General features: G+C 43.0%; 1 protein-coding gene across 5 annotated transcripts in view; it reads right to left on the bottom strand.

Moving 5' to 3' along the window:
* Positions 1–21,506, bottom strand: part of FAM168A (family with sequence similarity 168 member A) — a 420,913-nt gene extending 399,407 nt beyond the window's left edge. Inside the window, exon 1 of one of the 5 annotated variants that reach the window (XM_032796436.2) lies at positions 21,251–21,506. The gene's annotated coding sequence lies outside the window, so the exon portion shown is untranslated. Of the gene's footprint in view, positions 1–5,071; positions 5,139–21,250 lie in introns of those variants that run through there. The other 4 variants (XM_032796429.2, XM_032796437.2, XM_075061817.1 and 1 more) reach the window with 4 other exon arrangements.
* Between the last annotated feature and the right edge of the window lie 1,833 nt (positions 21,507–23,339).

Genomic DNA, 23,339 nt, shown 5'->3' on the forward strand with positions numbered 1-23,339 from the left:
TCCTTAGAGATTTTTAAGGTCAGGCTTGACAAAGCCCTGGCTGGGATGATTTAGTTGGGAATTGGTCCTGCTTTGAGCAGGGGGTTGGACTAGATACCTCCTGAGATCCCTTCCAACCCTGATAGTCTATGATTCTATGATATAGCCACAAAAACTGGTCTTCTCACTAGAGCACCTCTAAAATGCACAGGCAAACCCCTCTCCCATCTTTCATGCCAACCTCTGGCTAGCAGGTATCCAGGAAAATGTTCAAACGTTGTATACAACGGAGAAAATACCATGCACTAATTTACAGTTAGAATTACATGATGGAATTATAGAGAAATGCATGCCCCTTTTAAGCCATACATCTACTAAGCAAACATTAAACTTGTTTAAATTTTCTAAGTTGTACATAGCTGAGCTTGGATTTATTTTTTATTTTTTAAATAAAGCTGCCAAACAGGTCAAATTGACTTCTAAGAAAAAGGTACTGAATCAACTGTCTACTGAATTAAGTAGGCTGCTTTTACTCATCGACCAACACAGCTATTAGGCACTAACCAGCTACAGAAACACCACATACAGCATGGTTTGTTACAGAGGTTTGTATGCAATTAAGAGCATTTCATTGTTTCACCAGACTCCTGTGGCATCCAATTAAGTAATAACACAAGAGAGGAGCTCTTAATTAATGAGGAAAATCCACTGCAAGCTAGACACAGGTGTGCAAGTCTCAAACAGAGCCTGAAATAGTTGGATACATAATTTATTTTAGGAAAACTCAAACGTGTATGCAATTAACTGAACAGTAGAAGGATTATTTGTGATTTAACTTATTTCAATGGGTTTACATTTCTTTGCAGTATCCAACAATTAAGTGGGTTATAAAAGATTAAAAAACAAAACTTAACACTTGTGAGTGAGCTAACATGGTTACAAGTGATGACAATTTTCACTCAGCTGTTACCATTTTTTAACAAATTGCACTCAATGCCAGTTTAAACTCTGGTTTTTGATAGGAAGCTTTTTTAAAAGTAACAGTTATGTTGTCATTAAGTGAACACATTTTGGTTAGTCAGTCCATTTCATCTAGTTTTTAAAACAGTTGCAGAGTGCTTTCAACCATCATTTTAAGAAACTAAAATAACACTACTAAGATGAGACAGTATTTCATGCCCACTGTATCTGACATAATATCATAGGGTTACAGGCTCAGATAGCAAGAGGTCAAATGAACAGAAATTGGCATCTGTTTCAGGTACATGTGGTTTTGGAGAGGAAGAAGGCAGGAAACTGTTTATGGCTTAAACTCAGCTTCTTTCAGCATTCATAATTTTTTCTTCTTTCTCTAATCAGTGATGCATTATTTTCTCCTGTACTATGAAGGAGAGAGAAATATTTATTAGAGACAATCTATCCATTACTGATTTTTGCCACATGAAGGCACCACTCCTTGATATCTTCTGTTGCACATGGTCAACCCAAAGGAAGGTTTTCACAATGGGGAGGAAGTTTTAGTTTCTTTGTGAAACTTTTATGTAGCACCATAGTATACAGACCTGTTCAATTTTCAGTACAGGCCAGAGCAGACATTCCACCCTCAAATGCTCATCCAATTCCTCTCTATTTTTCAGAATCAAATATAGGACAGCCTCTCTCCTAGTGATTTTTTCAACTTCTGTAATATTCCAAGAACTTGTTCAATAATCTGTGTCCTGCTGCATTTTCCTAACAGATGTCTGGGCAGTTAACGTCCCCATCATCACGAAGTGCTATGCTTCGGATGATTTTGTTAAGTTACTTTAAAAAAAGCTTCAGCCAGCTCTTCTTCCTAGCTAAGAGGTGTAGGTTGGGCATTAGGAAAAACTTCCTAACTGTCAGGGTGATTAAGCACTGCAATAAATTGCCCAGGGAGGTTGTGGAATCTCCATCATTAGAAGTTTTTAAGAACAGGTTAGACAAATACCTGTCAGAGATGGTCTAATTATAATTTGTCCTGACGCTGTGCAGGGGACTGGACTAGGTGACCTACTGAGGTCATAGAATCATAGGGTTGGAAGAGACCTCAGGAGGTCATCTTGTCCCCACCCCCTGCTCAAAGCAGGACCAACCCCAATGAAATCATCCCAGCCAGAGCTTTGTCAAGCTGGGCCTTAAAACCTCTAAGGATGGAGATTCAACCACCCCCCTAGGTAACCCATTCTAGTGCTTCACCACCCTCCTAGTGAAAGAGTTTTTCCTAATATCCAACCTAGACCTCCCCCACTGCAACTTGAGACCATTGCTCCTTGTTCTGTCATCTGCCACCACTGAGAACAGCCTAGCTCCATTCTCTTTGGAACTCCTTTTCAGGGTAGTTGAAGGCTGCTATCAAATCCCCCTCACTTTTCCCTTCTGCAGACTCTAAATAAGCCCAGTTCCCTCAGCCTCTCCCCCTAAATCATGTGCCCTAGCCCCCTAACCATTTCCGTTGCCCTCCGCTGGACTCTCTCCAATTTCCACCGTCTTTCTGTAGTTGAGGGCCCAAAACTGGATGCAGTATTCCAGATGTGGCCTCACTTGCGCTGAATAGAGGGGAATAATCACTTCCCTCGATCTGCTGGCAATGCTCCTACTAATGCAGCCCAATATGCCATTAGCCTTCTTGGCAACAAGGGCACACTGTTGACTCATATCCAGCTTCTCGTCCACTGTAATCCCCAGGTCCTTTCCTCCAGAACTGCTGCTTAGACTGGTCCCTTCCAGTCCAACATTTCTATGATTCTGTTTCCTTATATCCCCATTCAGTGTGGCCCCAGGCCTTATTTACTGCATACCATCCAAACCCTGAACAGAATACAAAACTTTTAATCTCCTCTTGAGGATTTCTGTGGTGTTGTCACAATGGTGTCTGCTTGCTTCACCTATATGAACTAATTTATCTTCACAATAATCCAATTAGATGAGCTGGTGGCAGTATCCCCATTTTATGGATTGGGAACTGAGGCCCAGAGATACAAATACAAAATTGTCTCAGATGAATCCACTAATTTTGGGTCCCCAATTTGAGATAGCTAGGACCTGAGTTTTCAGAGTACCTTCACTGTTACCAGCTCCACCTTAAATATCTATTCACATACAATATTATATGCAGTTATAATGGATATCTCTATGTCCTGAGTGTATCAAAAGGTACAAGTTCATTTTTTAGGTTGGGGAAATTTGGGGACAAAAGTGCTTCATACTCTAATGGAAATGTCAGTCTACGCTGTACTTAACTTAACTCTGTTCTGCTGAAGTATCTGAGGAATATCAGCAGCAAATACTAAGTTAAAGTACTTGCCATCCCTGCAACACAACTTTAACTCTGGCTTCTTTCAGCGACACCTAAACCTGTCAACACATGTATTAGCACCCTACTTATACAAATGCTACAGAACATTCTGGGAACACAGCACGTAAGCACTGTAGGACAAAGTCTAACATTTTATTTTTGCTAAGGAAAATTCGTGTTTATGTTAGAGGCAGAAATTAGGAGCTACCTACACATGGCCTACACTCAAACCCTGAGCCTACTCCACACATCACCCCAGACTTGCTAACGTTACCACTTTTTCCACCCTTGCTCTGAAGTTTCGTTCTGTGAAGACAGTGCCTTCACTTACCCCTCACTAAGCTACACAGACCACTGCCATATATACTACCTCATTCTGACAATCCACATGACAAGATGGGCAGGGATGGTGTCCCCAGCTTTTGTTTTCCAGAAGCTGGAAATGAGTGACAGGGGATGGATCACTTGGTGATTACCTGTTCTGTTTACTCCCTCTGGGGCACCTGGCATTGGCCAGTGTCAGAAGACAGGATACTGGACTAGATGGACCTTTGGTCTGACCCAGTATGGCCATTTTTATGTTCTTAAGATGACCCTCCTGTGCCACTACTAACAAATCCTACACAACTCAACACTGAAATGAGGCATACATGACCCTGAGAAGTACACATGCACCTCTCATATCACAGCAATAGTTATGTCAACCTATTCCAACTAATCACTCGACCACATAATAAAACTAACACCTAATACAATGAAGGCATTTGAAGTCTATGCAAACAGATTCTGGAATTCAAAACTCTGAAACACAACACAAATATTGGCATATTCTCTCAGAATTTCCTCATGTCTACTTATTATGGCACCCCCTTACTGAGACATTGCCAGCTCCACGGAGCAGAGCTAAGGTTGAGTTGCAGGGATGTAGCTCTATTTTCTGGTTTTCAAAAGTCCAAGGGTAGTAGAACTCAGTGTTCTGGATGGGCATGAGTACCACTAGCCAACCTTAACTCCACGTTAACAAGTTTGAGGGCATTCAACCTCTAGTATTGAACCTCAATATTCCCTGTCACTGCTCAGACCACCACCAATCTCTAGTCTTTAAATAATCCTTCATTATTTGAGATTCAGTTTATTGTCAATGTTTTTGTATTAAGACTTTTTTTAAAAATGGCTGCTTATTGCACAGTAAAATATATGAGAGAGAGACAGAGAGAGAATGAATGTGAATCTTATGGCAGATAAGCCAAAACAAAATAACCTTTAGAAAACATGTCTTCAGAACTTCTTGGATGAATTTTTTTTTTTTTTTTTTTTAAGAAAACAAATTTTGAGTGACAATGATTTCAAAGTTGCAATCGACACAAAAATATGAGCTATTTAGTCTTTAATTATAGGGTTGTCATCAATTTTGGGCATTTTTCCTGCACTATCCAAATAGTTACTTAGTAACCACCTGCCAGGCCAAACCTAAGAAAAATGGCTTGTGCATGGGGCTAAGTACCCAAGCAAACTGATCACACTAGTCCAGAGCTGTCCAGGATAAAATAGTATATCAACGAGCATGTTACAGAAATTAACAACAGGAGACTTGCGAGCCAAAATACATCCTGCTAGTTCCATGAGAATAAAATCACAATAATGTATAAGTCCTGCAAATTATACCATTATTAAAACAAGCATCCCATTTAAGCAACTCTTATCAGAAAAATAGTGTTATTGTATCTATTGTTTCATCCACTGCTGCAAAGAGGTTCAAACTGTATTATCACTTACCAGAAGCAGCAATTTGTAGGAAATTGCAGCACAGAATTCCACCATATTGCTCCTTTTGTGTTATCCTAAAAGAGTCCAGGGGAAAAAAAAGCACATACACTGCAACATACATATACTAATTATGTGTGTCATAATAGTCTTCATTGCTAAGGTTTACTTTACCTATATTTATCACATTAAATATAGCAGAAATACATTACATACAAAATTTCCATAACTTAACAGGGATCAAGCTGAATTAGAGCCTTCACAAATTTCAGTTTATTCACTGTTAAAACTCAAGGGTTTCAGAAAATATCACCACATTGCACTGTGTATTATTCACGACCCTTAGTATATATTCCCAGACAAAAACAGTAAGATGGAGTTGCGATTGAGAGTACACAATCAACAATTTATAGTAAAACACATTACAGGAATGGTGCAATTATTCCAAAAATTAGCATAAACTCAAGGAATTCAGAGTTAAGGATAAACTTAAAAGAAATCCAAATATGTTAGGGTATGGAAATGAAGAGTTAAGGCACCCACACAACCTTAACTGCCCTGTACAGATACCATGGCAATAACAATATGACTCAAAATTATGGTATTTTAGAGTTTGCAGTCCCAGGTTATACAAAACTGATTTTTAAGAGCTTTTTTTTTCTTTCCCCTCACTTTAGCAGATGTGAGGTAATCAAAATGTGTTCTATTAAAAATTCTATAAGGTATTAATTTGTATTAGAGGCACCCAATCAAAGAGTAATAAATTGTCCCTATTAGGAAAGCTTTTTTAAGACGCAAATGTTAAAGCAATGATACATTTACTAGCTAAACTCTGGGCTAGAAATTCTGGAAAAGAATACTTCTTTTAGGACACTGGATTCAGCACAACTTCTTGTCAAAGTTAAAGGGATACAATCAAATTGAAATTTGGTCAGTTTCAAAAAGTTACTTGGCAGAAGTTTCAGGTGCTGCACTTGTTCCCAGGTTCCCCCTTACCAATTTCTGTGCTTTAATAATCACACTTTCCTATGTTTTAAAATTGTTTTATTTTTCCTTCTGCTGCATGAAAAATCCACATAAACATGGAAACTGGTCTAAAGGAAAAAAACAGAAAAACTGACTATACAAAGTAAAACTGAAAAAAGAAATATTTTCTCTGTAATCGCTTTATAGTAAGCTCGGGTGTTATTTGTAATAATCATAAGATTATTTAAAAATCACACTTATGTTTGAAAAACAAATTGATTAAATAAAGTGACATAAAGGGGATTGCACCAACGGAGATTTAGAGACTGGTCATTGGCTCCATGGCTGCTGCCTATTTTTGTTTTTTATTTTCCTTTAGTCCACTTGAATTAAAATGTAAAATGTTCAAGACTTTTGGGGTCTAGTAGACTGATTGTTGGCCATTTCTTATTATTACTCTGGAAGGAAGCATGGCTTTCAAAAATCTGCTCTGATTTAAACAGGCTCATTTTCCAGAGAGTGGGATTAGGGCCTGGATACTCACAAGTGATGTTAAGCAGCATTTGGATACTTCTATTACACACTTTTTCTACAAAAAAGGACTTGTAGAGACTATTGGTCCCCAGTGAGACATAAAAATATTTCATTCTGAGAATATACCTTTACATGTAATCTCTAGTTGTCTTTCCCGCTGCCCATCCCCTCATAAACTGTCAATGCATGATGCCTAGGGAGGAAACTCTTAAATACAGAAATCCTTGGGGTGCCTGTGTGTCTTTCGGGAGGGAGGGTTATATTTTTTGTAACGAAAGGAAAAATAGTCCATTGTTTCAGCCTGAGTTCAATCCCTGACTCTGCCACAGACTGTGTGTGGCCCTGGGTACATCACTTTGCTTCAGTCCCCCCATTTGTAAAGAGGGGATAATAGCACTGCCATTCCTCATAAGAGCATTGTAAGGATAAATACATTAAAAATTGTAAGGCACTCAGATACTACACAGTGGGGGCAGGAAAGTACCTTAAGATATGTTTCTGTACATAGTTAAAATGCCAAATTCTCAGAAATTTAGTTTTCTGATACTTGGCTATCCAAAGATGTTTGATAGAGTATAACTTTCATCTGTGCAGGCACTTTGTTCAGAGTAAGAATCTACTGTAACAAGGAAAGAAACTAAAATGACTGTAAAAAAATACACATACAATAATAATGTCGGAGCTTCTAGACTAGGGGTTCTCAAACTGGGAGTCGGGACCCCGCAGGGGGTGGCAAGGTTATTACATGGGGGGCGTGAGCTGTCAGCCTCCACCCCAAACCCCACTTTGCCTCCAGCATTTGTAATGGTATTAAATATATTTAAAAGTGTTTTTAATGCATAAGGGGGGTTACACTCAGAGGCTTGCTGTGCGAAACGGGTCACCAGTACAAAATTTTGAGAACCCCTGTTCTAGGCTCTGGGCACCAAGGCTTCTGGGGCTTCACTGCCAAGAAATCCAGTGAAGATTCACATTGCATTGAATTCTGGGGGTAGGTGGCAGGACATTCTCAGCGGACCACTCTCTGCTTTGGAATTGGCTCCCACATTTTAGGTTTCAGTGCAAGGCATCAGTATAACCTGACTTTTAGGATCAGAAGCTGGGAAGGCATTTATCATTTGTGCGGATGTACAGGTGTTAATGGTAGGTGTCTTGTGAATATTATTTCTTCTTAAATTTGGTTTGTTATAGTGTTGTAAAGTATTCAGATGCGACACTAATGGGCTTGATAGAAATTTCTAAATTCATAGTTTTCTTGTGGAACAAGTGTAACAGTCCACAGAACCTGACACATGCAGAAGTTAATATTCCTTTTGAATTCAATAGCGAAGTGATTTTGAAATTTTCCAAGATACAGAAATTATTTGTAGCCACGTTGGTCCTCAAGGTAAAATAAAATGAACCAAGTAGAAAAAACAGAACCTTTTATGGGAACAGGTTATGAGCTTTTTGGTCAAAAAGGTCCCCTATTGGGTATCTAGAGCATGAAAAAACACAGTAAAGTCAACATAGCCATCTGATTTAGACAACCTGTATTTCTGTGCATTCTGTCAATGCCTAAAGGAGACAATTATGAGCCAAAAGCCTGTGAATAAGTTATTTTTCATGATGTAACTTTTTCAATCTCTAGGGCAGAGCATTAAAAACCCACACAAATTAAAATAACTAAATAAGAAAAATGTAATCTCATAGAGAAGTCAAAGGAAACACCCAGAGCCTTTAAAGATACTTAAACCCCACTCAAGTCACCACCTCAGGCAAAAGCGTAAGTGATCAGGTAGGCCTTGAGGCTTGCCTTGAAGGCCAATGAATTCTGGGTTTGTCTGATCAATGGGGAAAGTAAATTCCAGACTCAAATGCCCCCAGAGAGAACATCCTGTCCAAGCCCTCCCAGATAGACAGAGCCTGCCAGTGACCAAATCCTAGCTAATTTATATATAAAGCATGGGGAAAGAGGAACTCTCCTAGGCAGATAGGATTCAAAACAAGGGTTTTATAGATCAAAAACACCACCTTGAATTGTACACAGGACCAAACAGGAAGCCAAAGTAGTCGACACATCACTGATGTGTTATGATTCCTACAAGAGACCTTTCTAATTAGATGGGCAACACACATTTGGCACTAGTTGAAAATCCTGTGTGAATTTAAAGAGTAGCCCCCTATAGAGCACATTGCAGTAATTCAATCTGCAGGTCACAAATGGGAGAACGATGGTCTTGTTATATCTATCTTAGGTATTTATATTGTCCCCATCAGCACAGTACCTGAATGCTTCACAATCTTTAATGTACTTATCCTCATAATACCCTGAGAGGCAGGGCAGTACTAATGAACCCATTGCACAGATGAACTGAGGAAAAAAGAAACTAAGGCGATGTCTTCACTAGAAGCGCTGCACCTTCATTTGTCGTGCATCAGCACAGAGACTCACTATCATGACAGGAGGTGTTCTCCTCTTGCTGTTGTTAATCCACTTCCCAGAGCAGCAGGAGCGAGGCCGATGGAAGAATGCTGTTTACAGCAAGGTCTTAGTCATCATACTAGTTTGCTTAGAGGTATGGATTTTTCACACCTGAGCAACGTAGCTGGGTTGAGCTAATTTTTTAGTGTACACCTGTCCCAAGAGACTTGTCCAAGGTCACACAGCAAGTCTGTCACACTGCAAGGAATTGAACCCATGCTGCCAAATCTCAAGTTCGTGTCCTAACAACTGAACTACCTTCCTACTCACTAAGACATGCGGCTTGGAGATATGGATTCTCCAACAGGATAGTTGATCCGTATAGTGAGAAACTCAAAAACCTGTCTGTTTAGCTCACCAAAGAGTGAAAGGTGACTTGATCACAGTGTATAAATATTTTCACAGGCAGAAAATACAAGATAATAAAAGGTTCTTTAACCTAGCAGAGAAAGATGTAATAAAAACCAACAGCTGAAAGCTGAAGTCAGACAAATTCAAACAATCAATAAGGCCCTTAAAAAAACAGCAAAGGTGATTAACCATTGGAACAAGCTGCCAAGGGAATTGGTGGATTTTCTCTCTCTTAGTGTCTTCAAATGGATGCCTTTCTGGAAGATATGCTTCAGCCAAACAGAAGTTATACTTAAGTTAAACACAAGTTCCTGGGCTTAATAGAAGGGTATCTGTCTGAAATTTAATGATCTGTGATATTAATGAGGTCAGACAAGATGATCTAATGGTCTCTTCTGTCCCTGAACAATGAAATATACTCCTGGCTCTGACCCAAATTTTCTGTGTAACTTATGAAAGCCACTTCACCTCTCTGTGCTTCAGTCTTCCCATCTCTAAAATGGAGATAATACCACTCACTCACATAGATAATGCAAGGCTTACTTCACTCATATTTGCACGGTCTCTGAGAACTTTGGATGCAAGGTGCTACTAAAGTAGTAGTAGTGTTTGAAGTCACAGATAACCATGGCAAAGTTAACGTAGCCCTGGACAAAACAACATAAAAAAACAAAAAAAGGAATATTAGCTACAGCTGTTACCTGGGAACCCATCAATAGCTGAGAACTGCGAAGGTTCTGAGCCTTGTTAGCAAAGAGATATACCCTCAATTGACGAAAGATATCTACACTATCTCCTTTGTACCTTTTTCCTTATCCAACCCCGCAACATCTCAGACTTATCTAGAATGAGTTTCAAAAATCTAGCTTTCATTCAAGTCCCAATCGTGGCCAAGTACTAGGAAAACAAAGAGCCCACACTATATAAATCCAATGAAAAGGGACAAAATTGAGAGGGACATCAGAATATTAAAGGCACTGTAGCCTAGACAATCTCACTAACTCTCAGAGTAACTGCCTTAATATGTAGGGCCACAAATTTGTCACAACATTTTTAATAAAAAAAAAAAATCACAACACAGTCGCAGTAAATTTAGTAAAAGACATGGGTCTGGGGGAAACTGTGTAAAATAATGGAAGTGCTATTTAAAATACAAAGACTCTGCCGGGGGGTGTCAGGTCCTATCACCCCACAATGGCAGCTCCTACCCCACAAGACTGGGCCTAGCTCCCCACTCCAGGGGTTGCGACCTGATGCATGGAGTTTTCAGCAACGCTCAAAATTGACCCAGCTCCCCTCCATTACGACAGAGGAGCAGATAGGCCAATTTTCAGCAAGCAGTGCTCAAAGGCCAGAAGAGATCATTGTGATCATCTAGTCTGAGCTCCAGTACAATACAGACCATATAATTTGCCAGAAAATAATTCCTAAAGCATATCTTTTAGAAAAAAACATCTCATCTTGATTTAAAAATTGCCAGTGATGGCGAATCCACCACAATCCTTGGTATATTGTTCCAATGGTTAATTACTCTCACTGTTAATAATTTATGATGGAGGGGCAGCTGGGCCAAACCTGAACAGCACTGCAACCTTGTTGGCCAGGTCACAACAGCTGGAGCATGAAGCCAGGCCCAGTCCCACAGAACAGGAGCCACCGTTGCAAAGTACAGTTAGTAAAATCATTGACACAAAGAAAAGCCTCAAACAGAAATATCACGGTATCCGTGACATTTTTTTACCACTGTGACAACCCTGCAGCCCCTACTTATATGCAACCACCGTCTCTGCAATTCCCATCTACCCTTTGCAGGATCTGCATGCACACCACCACCTCCTCCTGGTGAATGGCATCAAAGAGCTGACAGGTTAAGAATCAGCACTGAGCCAATATCCACTGCCAAAATATCAGATAATATTATATTCCCCACTTGTACAGAATCTACCACCGAATTATGCAGCAGAACCTAAGCAGCTTTTTTTTTAATTACCGTATATACTCGTTCATAAGCCAAATATTTTTGGTAAAAAAGTGACGCATAAAAGAGCGGGGGTCAGCTTATAAATGGGTCTACACCAAAATTTGATGATTTTAAACTCTATGGAATCATTGAATTGAATATCTAATACACTGTCGTTTTGTTTACCTGGAGCGTCTGCAGGCATGGAGCCCCTCAGCTCCCTGTAGCCGCAGTTCGCCGTTTCCAGCCAATGGGAGCTGCGGGAAGTGGTGCGCTTTTCTTTGTGTCAGTGATTTTACTTGTACTGTATTTTACCGTAGCTTGCAGCGGTGGGAGCTGAGGGGCTCCGTGCCTATGAATGCTCCGGGTAAACAAAACGTCCAGGCCCACTAGAGGCTTACCCTAACAGGCCAGGAGCCAAAGTTTGCCAGCCCCTGAAATACAGGGTCAGCTTATGAAAGGGTCATACAGTTTTTGCTATTTTTACCTAACCATCTTGGGGGCTTGGCTTATAAATGAACGGGCTAATGAACGAGTATATGCGGTAAGTTTCTAACCATTGTAACTACAAAGAAAACCTTCCAAATGTGACCCAAATATAACTAATGTAATGTAGACACTGCATCTAACGCAGAGTCCAGGAGCCCAGTTACAACATAGTTTAACTACAAGTTTTAAACAATGTAAGGAGAGGCAGAGGATGTGTGTTTTAAAATAACTGGGCTGCCTGATTTAGTTACAGTTGTCTTGGACTTTGCAACCAGCCTTAAATAACAGCTGTAAGAGAAGTACGAATGGACACATCCATCTAACTTGTCTGTTAACGCTAAAGGCTAACTATTTCATAGCTGACCATTTTAGCCAAAACATCTACTGTTGGATGCAGCATTAGATATTGGGCTAGACATCCGTAGGGCAGATGATTGGTATTACTTGCATTATCATGTGATCAACAATTGCTCCAACATGAACTCCCCACGTCTTCCCAAGTGCCAAAAGCCCAAACTGTATGCTGTGTTGCTGAAGTTGTGTCGGTCCCAGGATATTAGAGAGACAAGATGGGTGAGGTAATATCTTTTATTGAACCAACTTATGTTGGCTTGTTGCTCTCACCAACAGAAGTTGGTCCAATAAAAGACATTACCTCGCTTACCTTGTCTTTCTAAAAGGTCAAACTGTTTTATATCCGGCTGTCATAACCTTGAATTTTCCCTTGGCCTTCCCAATTTCTACATTTCAACTATACGTTGTCAGTACAAGAATCTGCAGCAAAGACTGGAGTAACATTGAAATAGCAAAATAAATAATATATGGGATAAAACGCTGCACGTGTTATTCATTTTCCTATTTAATCCAATAAAAACCTCTGTTTCTGAATTTAAATGAAGCTTGCATCTGAATTTTCAGTTTGCCACGTCATTGTACCTCTGAAACCAGAAGGCACTGTTCATAGGCCAAGCACTACAGATGATACCAGAGCTGCCATGACACAACCATTTTAATAACCTTCCTTCCAAAACAAAGCTTAAATACAGATAGGCTAGTCTATCATTATAAAATAAATAATTTCTTGAAAAGAGGCCTAACAATTGCTCATGTAATTACAAGTCAAAGACTGAAGTTAGCCCAATACCTCCAGAAAGTCAGTGAGAAGGAATGGCTGAAACTCACCAAGACAAAACATCACATTTGTTCCCATCTATCTGTCCTGCCCACAACATAAATCTGCTATCACAAAGGCAGCCAAATCAGGCTGAATCCAATCAATCTCATCCATGAAAAACACACTGTGAAAAACTCTTCACCAAAAAACCTTTCACTCTGCTTCCAGATGAAAACAGTCCAGATTCACCAGACTGTCCAGCACATGGCAGCATTCTGATGATCAGGACTTTGGATGTTGTAGTGGAGGAAAAACAAAACATTCTTTGGGCCCATAGAGTTACATCTTTAGATTTAAAAATTCTTTATGTTGCATTCAGTCAACCGGAGCAGAGTTTTTACCACTGGCACTTTATCCTCTTCCCTTTACATCTGATTTGTCATGCATCACCTGAATACTACAGTAACATGCATGGATAACATGACAGTGAAAGGCATTCAGGAGATCCTATTTCAACAAGTACAGACAAAAGATGACTAGTAATGACGTCATACAAGAACACCAAAAAAGGGCTTCAATGCTTTACAGCAGTCTTTCTCAAAGAGTTCAGAAATTTAAGCAAGTCTGTTAATCTCAGAGCAGATTAACAAAACATGTGTTACTCCCTGAGAAGAACAAAGATGAAGGTAAGTTCTTTTAAATATGTTTTCTCTATACCTCTCACCTTAAGAATAAATGAGCTTGCTTAGAGAGAGCTGTGGGGTAACTTGCAACTGCTAGCAATTATAAAGTTCATAGCCTTCAGAGAGAAAGCAACGTGCAGACGCTGGCCTGTTTAAGCAGTCTGGCTTGCTGGGTACATCACAATATAGGTTGAGAACCGTGCAGCCTGGAAAAACCCCAGTCAGGAGGCAGTAGGGCGAGGCAATGGCTGGAAGCCTTTAAATGGGTGCCCTTGGTGGACCACGAGGGGGAAAATACAGGTGTAATGAAACTGAAACTGACAACTATTTAAAGACCTCTTGAGAACAATGTCTATTTGAGTACAAGTACTGTAGTCACATTAGAATAATACTGGGAAACCTGCTCTGGCTCTAATAGTGACCAATCCAGATCCAATATATTTGTTTTCATTCAAATAGTTAAATACCATAAGTTAACAGGTAAAATATTTCAAAGTGGTTTTAATTTATCCTTCAGTTTTGTGACTTGAAACAATTTTCATGTGGTTACAGAAATATAGCTCTACCCCGATATAATGCTGTTCAAAAATTTTACTGCGTTATAGGTGAAACCGTGTTATATTGAACTTGCTTTGATCCGCCGGAGTGCGCAGTCCCGCCCCACTCCCCCTGGAGCGCTGCTTTACTGCATTATATCCGAATTCATGTTATATGGGGCCACATTATATTGGGGTAGTAGTGTAGTTTGTGAGAAATTCTACTAATGTAAGACAGTCAAAGAACAAAGGTGTTGACATTTGAAATGTAGGAATATTATTAGAGAGACAAGGTGGAAATGGTAACATATCTTATTGGACTGTTTACATTTTTCTTCAAAGTGACAGAAAACTGCATAAAAACAACCTAACTCATTAAATGATACTATATCAAGTATTTCTACAAAATCATGGTTTGAATACTGGTTAAATATTTTTAAATTTTAGCGTAATTTAATCAAATTTTTTAGTTGTTGAGCTATAGAATAGTCTGAGATGTGAACAACAGAAATCTAAGAAAAATAATTGTCACTACCATCCTTTCACACTCAACATTCCCTCATCCTCAAAACCAAAAAGGGACAGAATAATTGTAAAAGGAGAAATATGAAAATGATCCTAAGCCAATTATTTGCATTTTTCTCACTGCTACAGCAATTGATGTACTCTGCTCATGCTTAAAAAAAAAATCACTATAGTCTAAACATATTGGCCTGTTATTCATGATTCCCTAGACTCTAGAGGACACTTCAAATACATTTTTATCATCTGAATGTTTGAAGGAGGGGATAGGTACAACAGTATGATATTTCTCCTACCTCAAGACAAAGATCAGCTTACTCCTTTCTGAAGTTTATTGGCACTAGAGTGAAAGGAAACAAAGCTCATGCTGTCATCCAAAGCAGCAAGTGATTTCCCTCCAGCCAAGGGAAACCTGACAAAACTGACTAGTCTCCAGCAGCACACAAGTAAACATTGGTATGACTAATTCATCAGTGAACTGCCACAGTTAAGAGACATAGTCTAAGGCAGTGGTCCCCAAACTGTGGGGCGTGCCTCCGTAGGGGGGCGTGGAGGAACATTCAGGGGAGGGAGCACCACCCAGCCCACCTCCAGACCCAGCTCCACTCCGCTCCCAGCCCAGCTTTGGACCAAGTTGCAGCTCCACTCCGCCGCCCCAGCCACAACTTCACTCCGCCCCCAGCCCTAGCGTTGCCCTTTTCCCTCTAGGTCCAGCTCCTCCTCCCCAGTTCCAGCCCCAGCTCCGCCTTCAACCCAACCTCCTCTGCTGAGCCAACTGTGCAGTAATGGGGTAGGGGGACTGATTCCATTACCGGTAAGGTGGCACATATGGAAACGTTTGGGCACCACTGGTCTAAGGAGAGCCTTTATAAATTACCAAGAAAATGGGAAACACAGAAAGCATGAGTTGGAGAAAAAGGAAATCAAGGCTTCTGCAGATATAATCAAGCCCAAAGAGCATGATTGGAAGACAAATGAAGATCATAATCTGGACTGAAGGAAAAAAGGTGGTTTCAGAAAGGAAAATATAAAATTTTCCCTTTGAAAACCTCATCAAATCCATCTACCTAGTGTTTTACAAAAGATCATATGTCCACCCATTACTGTCACATTTTAAAATTCATCAGAAGTGGCTGTTAATCTGAAGCATCAGGGGGGTTGCCGTGTTAGTCTGGATCTGTAAAAAGTGACAAAGAGTCCTGTGGCACCTTATAGACTAACAGACATATTGGAGCATGAGCTTTCGTGGATGAATACCCACTTCGTCAAATGCATGACAATGTTAATCTGAAGTATACAGACATATCCACCTAAGGAAGGTACTTGGCAATTTTTGGGCCATAATGAAATTTACCTGCAAGTCCAGTCAGACTGAATGATTAAAATCATAATGAAATTAAGCGTGAATTTAATTATACTTCCAATTGAGGTACTATTGACCCTTTAGCGGAAATGTTTCACTGAAGTGTTTTCAATAGACTAAGGAATATTTTTAAATACACCAAGAGATGTATTCAGAGGTGAAAGTAAGCCGGTACGGTCCAGTATGGCGTACCGGCAAGAGCCAGTACGCCGTGCTGGACCGCACCGGCTTCCGTGGCCAGGATTAAAAGGGCTCTGGGCTCCCTGCCACCGCAGAGAGCCCAGAGCCCTTTAAATCCTGCCCGCAGCTTCAGCAGCAGAGCTGGGGCCGGGATTTAAAGGGCTCGGACCTCCCCACTGCCGCGGAGAGCCCAGAGCCCTTTAAATGCCGCCCGCAGCTCCGGCAGCCGGGCTGGGGCCGGGATTTAAAGGGTTCGGAGCTCCTCGCAGCTGCGGGAGCTCCGGGCCCTTTAAATCCTGGCCCCAGCCTGGCAAGCCTCGGGGCTCCCGCGGCTGCCTTTAAATCCCAGCTGGAGCTGTGGCCACGGCAGCCGGAGCCCTGGGCCCTTTAATTTGCCCGGGAGCCCCAGGGGCTCCCAGCCACCTCTGCAGCTGGGAGCCCCGGGTTGATTTAAAGGCCCTGGGGCTCCCAGCCACAGCCAGTGCCCCAGGGCCTTTACATCTTGAGAGGCCCTGCCTCTTCCGGTTGAGGCCACACCTTTTCCGGATGAGGCCACGCCCCCCTCAGGACTCTGGCAGTACTGGTAAATCCTGTAAGTTACTTTCATCCCTGGACATCTTTTTTTCTAGTACCTCTACAGTGGTTATTAATATAATGGGACATGAAACCTTATTTTTCATTTCTTCTTGCAGCTTTGCTCTCAATTGTTTCTTTAAAATCATCATCAAGAGTAGTTCATCCACTCCAATGTCCAATCATTACTGAATTTAACAGGTAGTTTAGCATCAGCTGAATAAAAAAAGTAACAGTTGCATTAGATTCAGCTTCATTAAAAAAGAACAATGTGTAGATATTTCATTTCATAACTTTTGTGTTCCACACATGTATCATTTGTTTTTCACTCTAAACAGTCCATTATTAATAACAAATTCACAACTAACCCTATGCACCGTATAGCTGATTAGCTTCCAATGTGCTTGTTTCATAATAGAAAAGGGTGAAACAAATGTGTTCAAAATGTCTTCTATTTACCACTTAGCAAACCCTTTCTATAAGCATAACCAAGTATTTTAATCAACCAAAAAGGATGCAATATTTTTACAGACTCATCTGTAAAAGGGTCCATCTTAACATCAGCATGTAAAACAATTAACATGGAAATTTGAAATTTAAAATTATATATATATACATACACACACACACACACACTCTACATCATTTCCTCATTATGAACAATCTAAAGTTAGAATTTTAAGCCATCAATTATATCAACCAGCCAGAATATAACTGAGAATTCAAATATTTTTATTTACCTGGGGAAAAGGTTAAGGAAGAACTACTAGGTAACTTGATTACTTCACTTTCATTTGAGACATAAATATCAGCTCTAATTTTCATAGTATCTTAAAAAATTTTAACTGATGTAAGTCCTTTCAATAATTGTACATATCTAGTAAGAATAAACATTAAGCATGTCAGTTTTGTTTTATGTACTCAACTATAAAGGTCAAGAGAAAAAATAGTTTAAAATTTAAAAGAGGTGCACTTCAGTAAGAAATAAAAAATCATTTTGATCTCATAGCATTAATTTCCATTTTTCTTTACATCATTCACCATCTCCACTCAGTTTGAGTTCTAATCAACAACCACTTCACAGTTAACATTTCATGAAATAATGCAGTTGATGCAATCAAGTCCGGCAAAATGTTTCCCTAAAGATGTTTCCAGCATCCACATTCCTTGAAAATGTTCTACTTTCCTCCATCACAATTTTTCAGTAAGAATAAACACACTACTTCATCTTAAATCATATTGTGATTAAAACATAAACGGAGTTTCTTTTTGGTTAACACACCATGCCTTTGTCTGGGAAGAAAAATTCACTCAACCTGCTCGTTTTTCTAAATTTGACAGTATTCAGCACCAACTGAATTCCTTTTGGATGAAATTCAATCTATGGAAATACAAGCTATAACCTGAAAGCTTGTCATTGAGCAGTGCAGAAAAAAAATAACCAGTACAAAACCTTCTTCAATGATTATTTATTGTATTTCCATTTTTCACCGCTCCTCTGTTTACATAAAAGACTGAAGCCAAGACTCCACTCTGGTATTATTAGCCCACAATATAATGATGGTGGACTTAATTGCCCTGAAAACCATGACACCAATAAATGATATCTTCAAGCAATCAATTTTTAAAAAGAAAAAACCCTAACCCTTTTTTTTTTACTTTGGTAAAATAGTATATAGGTGGAAAATTAATGCAGCCTTGTACTTCTCAACCTTGTGATCTCTGTTTTCAGGCTACAGATGTTATGTGGTGACATCCTCAATCTCATCAAATCTGAGTCATTTTAAACCCTGCATTCCAATACGACACAAAACGGGGTAGGGAGACCACAAAATTCATTTCTTCTCCACCACAAAATTATACAACCATTTTTTTATCCTCCACACTGCTTGCCTCCCAACTCCTTTACATTAAGCACACATTCCTGCACTGTATGCTGCAAAACAGAAGATCCCCTCATTTTAAAAATAGCCCTTTTGCATCAACCTGCATGGATTTCCAAAAGCCTACACAAACCTAGATTTAAAACATAGCCTTTATAAAGAAGAGAAATAATAAATAAGCTTAACCAAGAACCCAGTGATTTAATTCCCTTTTTAGAACCGAAAGGGAAGGGGAAAGTTGGAATGGAAGCTGCTTTCTTACCTCCCCCACCTCCATGCTCTTGCCAGATCCTATGTTTCCCTGTATGGTTGCCAAGTCTCCCTATGACTCCTTCCTATCACCTGCCAGCTCCACCATAACCCCTGCCAATTCTTCTCACCCCTGCCAGCTCTTCCCTTAGCAGCTGCTCTTATGCCTCCTTCCCATGCCACCTATGCCAGCTTTCCACACACAACTGTCTTCCTGCCAAACTCCTGCATTTCATATATTTATTGGTTATATGGATAAAATGTAGCCTACCACAAGGTCTCAGGGCAATTATTCTAGCTCTCAGTTACCTTTCTTTCTAACTCCTCACCATGCTACCACCACCATCCCCCAAGCTCTCTCCTGCTGCCATCTCCCACAGGCCTGCACCTCCATTATTTGCCCAAAAGCTCTCACATTCCAGCCCTTCACGTGTGTCCCATGCCTTCCAAACGCTTCCTACTGTACTTCCCTATTTCCCCCCCCAAAAACCCAAAAGGTCTCTCCTACCAAGCACCCATGTCAAACACCTTCTTTTACCTCTCACATACCAGATCTCTACTGCTTCCTTCATACCTCCCCAAACCCACGCGGTAGCTGCCCTCAGGCCAGCCCCACTGGGCCAGTTCCTTACACATTCCAGTTCCCCCTTATGTCACCACGGCAGCCCTCTACCAACATGCTTCCCCATGACAGTCCAGTACACCCATGCCAGCTACATGCCCTCTATGTGAGCTCCCCCACCCCGTGCCAGCTCATCCCCATATCCCCCCACGCCAACACACCTGGCCAGCTCCTTCCTTACCGCCTGCCTCTGTGCAGGCTCACTCCATACCCTGTGTCCCAAAACCAGCTCCCCCATAACCCCTGACAGTTCCCCACACAACCCCATGCCCCATATCAGTTTCCCATACATGCGCCTTATCAGCTTTACAGACACACCATACCCTTATGCCAACTCACCCACATACACCCTGCCAGCTCCCCCCACATAAATCCAGACTCTATACCAGCTCTCCTGACACGCTTCCTGCAGCCGCCCTTCCCTCTCCCGACACACACACCCCCTGCCAGGTTGCCTCGTAGTCCCCCCCGCCCTGTATCATGTCCCCCTACTTCCCTTCTGCCAGCAATCCCCACATATCTCCAACCCCCTTCCCCATACCACCTATCTCCAGATGTCCCCTCTCCAATACCAGCTCCCCCCAACATGCCCCCTGGCCCCATACCAGCTCCCCCCAACATGCCCCCTCCCCCCGACATGCTCCTTGCCCCTGTACCAGCTTCAGCCACATATACCCCCTGCCCCCATTACCAGCATCCACCACACATCCCAGGTATATCAGAGCCCCGGATACCCTGCCCTCGTACGATGGTAACCCACATTCGCCCCTGCCTCTGCATATCTGCCCCCCACATGCCCTGCCTCACACCGGCCGCTCCCACATCCTACTGACCCTGCACAGCTGCCCCCCGCATGCCCCTGGCCCCCCGCACCAGCTCCCTCCATGCCCCCTGCCCCACCAGTTCCAGCTCCTCCCACTGCCCCTGTACCAGCTCCGCCCCACAGCCCACTGTCCCCACACCAGCTCCCCCCCCACATTGCCCTGTCCACCTCAGCTCCCTGCCCCATGGCCCCGCCGCCCCACAGCCTCCCTGCCCCCCACCAGGCTGGCCCCCACATGCCCCGCCGCCCTTGCCCCACACCAGCTGCCTCACATGCCCCAACCCCCAACCAGCCACCCCCCACATCCCTACCGACCCCGCACCATGCTCCCACATACCTCCCTGCCCCCACACATTTCACTACATACCCCTGCCCCGCCACCGTTTCCAGCTCCCCCCCACCTGCCCCACCCCATTACTATTTCCCCCCACATGCCCTCTTGCAAAGCTTGTCCCCACACTGCCCCTGCTCATATCGGTAATCCCCCACGTCCTGTCACCGCACAGCTCGCCCCCAATGCCCGCATGCCCCATATGAGATCCCCTACATGCCCCCGCACCAGCTCCCCACATGTGCCACGGCATGCACGTGCCCACCCTGCTCCTGCCCTTCCCCTCAATGCCTCATCCGCCTTATGCCCGCCCCGGTTCCCACTGCCTCCATCCCCGCCTCATGCCCCTTTCCCCTCCATGCTCCATCCCCGCCTCATGCCCCGGCCCCCCATTGCCTCGCACCAGGCTGCCCACCATCCCCCTGCCCATACATCCCCCCCCCCCCCCACCAACACACCACCCCTCCAGCCCAGGGTGCCTGGCCCGCCCGGGATGCGGTGTGGCCCCGGGCGCCGCTCGTGGACCTGCGGCGGGGGGGTCTCTCTACCTGCGCGTGACAGACGGCGGCTGGTTTCCCGGCGGCGGCGTCCCCCCGCTTGGTTGTCCCGTAGCGGTGCTGCGCGGGCTTACCTCTTCTCTCTGCCTCCTTCCTCGGCTCTGTTCTTCCCACAGCCAGCGAGTGGGGGGGAGAGGCCGAGGGTGAGGTGGGGGAAGATACCACCAGAGGGATCGTTAGAGACCAGCCGCGAACTACAGCTCCGGCAGCCACCGCTCCCGGGAACGGCGAGGGCCTCGAGGCGGCCTTGGTTGCGAGGATGCTGGTGAGTTGTAGTCTTTCCCTGCACGTGTTTTCCCCGGGACCGAACGGGTGGCAGTGCATGCTGGGCTGTAGTATTAGGTCTTTAGCTCGGTGGGAGCTGTAGTACTTCAGTGTGGAGCGCCCGTTCTTCCGGGACAGGAAAAGCCCAGGACGGCAGCATTGCATGCCGGGAGTTGTAGTTAAGCAGGGGGTGGTGTTGAGGCATTGTGGGATTGTAGTTTCACGATTGTAACACTCCGTGGCCCGGCGATAGGGACGGCTGACTGGGGCATTGTATTCACGCGCAGTGACGAGGAACGCGAGAGCATGGGCGACGGGCTCCGGTGGAGACGGTCACGCTGGACCGGCAGTCATGTGCACGGCAGTCTTGGTGCACTGGGACGCTGGAATCCTGGAGTCAACAGAGAGTCGGGGGGGGGGGGCTGAAGCATGGCATGCTGGGATCTGTAGTCGTGGAGCGTGGTATGCTGGGACTTGTAGGCAATAGATCTGGTGTTGGAGCCCAAATCCTTGGGGATTGTCAGATCCCTGTAGGGTTATCAGATGTCCGGATTTTATAAGAATAGTTCCAGTATTCGTGGCTTCTTCTTACATAGCCTGTCCAGATTTTTCACACTTGCTATCTGGTCACCCTAGACCCCATATAAGCCTAGTCTGGAGGGGTGTTGCCCTTGCCTCCCAGGCAGGCCTCTGTCAGACACAGAATTTCCCCTCTCCCCCCCACCCCGCATTCCCCTGCATGGTCCCCTTTGGCTGGAGCAGCACCCCACTACCCAAAAATAGAAGTCCAACTACACCTATCCTGGAGCATCAGCAGTCCTAAAGGGCAGTCATCCCAGCAGGCAGTACAGCTTGGAGAACCAGCAGTCCCAGCAATCGGGAGCCAGGAGCCAGAGGCCTGACAGCCCCTCAAACTACTTATCAGCTGGAACATCCCCTGGGTCATACGGGGAGCCCTGTCCTTCTCTTTCAAAGCACTCCTTAAAACTCCTTCCTAGCCGTGATCTTGCATAACTTTGTTCTATCTCATCTGTATTTGACTAGCCTGGTGCTGTAGGTCACCCTGGGGGAGTATCCGGGAGTAGGGGTTGTGGAGCTAGATTATACACACGTCAACATTAGAATTTTTGACATTTTGAGAACAAACAGGAACCTAACACCAATTACACTTAGAGGAAAATTGGTGTCATTAAAAAAAATCAATATCAACAGTTACTTGTGAGTACAATGCTCTGCGATTCCAGATACCACTGCATGGTAACTATTGGTAAAATTATGACATTTTAATGTTTGCTATTGTATCTCTTGTTCTGGAGGACAAGCAGAAGCTACAATCACGTAGTGAGTGTGTGACAGAGAAGAAGCACTGCTTGGAAAGCTTGCATTTCTAGCACACAAGGAACAGGGCCATGTAACAACGATTAGAGCTCTTCTGAGCTTGAGTACTTCACCCCCATCATCACCATCACATTTGTTTTTAATTTAAGGGGAAGGAGGGAATTAATTTAAGGAAATAAATTAAAAGAAATTACACAAAGAAAATTTACATCAGTAAGACTATAACTGGCTTTGACATACTGTACTGGAAAGTACCAGTCACATTGTTGTAATAAAGGACTGCAGTACACTGCTGAGTGACCATTCAGAGCAGGGGGAGAAAACATGAAAAAGAGAGATGAATGTAGCTATCCTGTAGAGGAGAGTCTATTTGGTCTACCACTGGCCTCAGCTGGCTGAACCAGCTTTGCTGGAGTTGGCCCCATATTTATTATTAGGTATTTAGGCTCTGGTCAAAAGGTCATTAAGGTCAGTGGAA

Source organism: Chelonoidis abingdonii, chromosome 1 (genome assembly GCF_003597395.2).
Source record: "Chelonoidis abingdonii isolate Lonesome George chromosome 1, CheloAbing_2.0, whole genome shotgun sequence".
NCBI classification, from domain to species: domain Eukaryota; kingdom Metazoa; phylum Chordata; order Testudines; family Testudinidae; genus Chelonoidis; species Chelonoidis abingdonii.